Raw genomic sequence first — 2,656 nt, forward strand, 5'->3', positions numbered from 1 at the left:
AAGAAAGAAAGAAAGAAAGAAAGAAAGAAAGAAAGAAAGAAAGAAAGAAAGAAAGAAAGAAAGAAAGAAAGAAAGAAAGAAAGAAAGAAAGAAAGAAATGGGTCACCTAAGGAATATTGGGGAAGAGGGCAGCATGTTTTTTAATAACATTTATTAAAATAGTCTCAGTATAGTCATTTAACTCCAATAAGTGCCTCTGTGTAGAGAGGGCGGGTATGAGGTTTGTAATAGATTCAATGTGATATTATAACCAACAAGTCAACTAAGGTTTAGCTGTGAAAAAAAAAAAAATCATAAGGGATTTTTAAAAATGATGGAAATCATGACATCTCCTTCCCCTCAGGTTAAGTTCATAATCCATAGTGTTTAATCCCCTTTGGCTAGCTACAAAGGCAAACCTCTTTATCAGAGAGAGCTCTTCACTCCAGTTTTGCTCGGTGCTCTAGGCCTGCGAAGGGTGCACGATAGCTTCACGCATGTGGAGCTGCCCTGCATGGCATTTTTCAGCCTACCCTTCTAATTGAAAATACGCAATAGCTTACAAAAAGAAGAGCACAGAAGCGTTCTGTATGGCAGTGAAATGTAGCCTTGACCATCACATGTTGCCCTGACTCCCAAAAGCTGCTGTATTTTACAAGCTTAAATTCACTTGGTAAGGGACTATCCAAATACTTTTTGAGTGACAGACAATATTTCACAAAACTGTGACACCTTTTCTGGCCTGTGCATAAATAAGTCTCCCAAAGCAATTAAATTTTTGAAATAGTAGCTGTAAAAAAAATAAATAAATAAAAATAAATAGTTTAAACAAACCAATGAAGAGGATTAGAATGAGCCATATCTTTTTTTCATATTTACATTCAAAATTTTAATGGCATTTGACTCTGAAATCATTCCAGTAAAGCGGAAAATTAATATTTTAATACGTCTACCACTCCAGCAAGTAGAAATAAGTAAAGTAGAATAAGTAGTAGAGAAGAAAATGTTTCAGTATTAACAATATTTATGAATATTTATCACTCTTACCCATCAAATAGTTGCTTTTCAGTGTGCCCATTCACTGATATATACAGTAAATCACTGCAGAACCCACACTAGCAATTGTTTTACATTTTATAGAAAAGAGAGTGACAATTTCCTTTTAATATTCTTTTGATTAGATTTTGTCATAATTTTTTACTGAGTGAATTCAAATAAGTGAAGCATAGCTAATAAAAAAACATCCAATAGGTTTTTCATGGAATGGAACCATTCTTATCAGTTCTTTTTCGTCTAGATGGGGGATAAGAGAAAAACAGGAGGAAATAAAATGGCATAAAATGGCTTTGCTGTCTGTGATATTGTCTGGAAATTTGCTTTGCTTCAGGGTCAAGAATTGTAAAAATTTGACCCATATGGCTGTTATGTATATTAATTTATTTCTGGAAAGAGCAGGCTGACCAAGTGATTCATTAAAAGAAGAAAACAGGAAAAAAGCAAAAACAAATAATTACTGGTAAGTTAATTTCCATAGTATTCAAAGGGAATTACAATTTTTTTAATCTGTGTACACAGGTATGGCATTAACAAAAGAGCTACCTACAAATAGGATAAGCGTACATCCACGGTATCAGTGACCACTCTTCACTATAATTGGCATTAATGCATCTAAATATTATAAATGAAGTCTCTCAATGGCACACAGTTTTGATGGGCACCATTTACTCTTCTTCCTTAGCAACAACGTTACCCCAAAGAGGGTTGCCATAATTAAAATACAAAAGTGATTAAGCCTTGCCTCCAGGAGGACAACTGAATAATTAATAAAAACTTAGTAGATTAAGTTAGAGGAGTATACTTTTATTCTCTATCAGCTAAGCTCACCTCTGTTAAAACATGAGATATATAATTTATATATTGTACCTGGAGCCATTTCTACCATGAAGTAAACATTAGCCTATTATGTTAGCTATATCATTATTACTATTTTCATCTGGTCTCATAGACTGTCTTATTCTCGAGCTAAATACCTCTCAAAATTTTATTCCAAACAGCTCTTACTGCTCCTACAAATATGCACATACAAGTACATATACATTTACACATGTATACATATATATGCACATATCACATATATAAAGCAAAATATCTGTAAAAATTATCTTTAAAAATAAAAAGTATGAAATTCCTATATTGGAAAATAATGCAAGCACCAAATTTTTTGTTAAAAAAAAAAGAAAAATGGGGGCGCCTGGGTGGCTCAGTCATTCTGCCTTTGATCCCAGGGTCCTGGGATCGAGCCCCACATCGGGCTCCCTGCTCTGCGGGAAGCCTGCTTCTACCTCTCCCACCCCCCCGCTTCTGTTCCCTCTCTCACTGTGTCTCTCTCTGTCAAATAAATAAATAAAATCTTAAAAAAAATGATTCATTCACTATGAATCCAGAAAAATTGGGCCAAGACACCGCTCTAGTTAGGAAACTAATCTGTCAATATACTCAAATATGAGAACTTTTTAATAATTTTTTTTCTTTTAAACAGATTTGCCTTTTTATGCTCTTAAAATATTCTCTATTTAAAGGACACTCTCTCAATTACTGCATTCTAAACAGCAATGTTCTGTTTGAGAAAGACACAACAGCCAGAAATAACCTCAATCAATGCTAGTTCTGGATCTCA

The sequence above is a fragment of the Mirounga leonina genome, unplaced genomic scaffold (genome assembly GCF_011800145.1).
Source record: "Mirounga leonina isolate KUSES-001 unplaced genomic scaffold, KU_Mleo_1.0 Mir_173, whole genome shotgun sequence".
In the NCBI taxonomy this organism is placed as follows: domain Eukaryota; kingdom Metazoa; phylum Chordata; class Mammalia; order Carnivora; family Phocidae; genus Mirounga; species Mirounga leonina.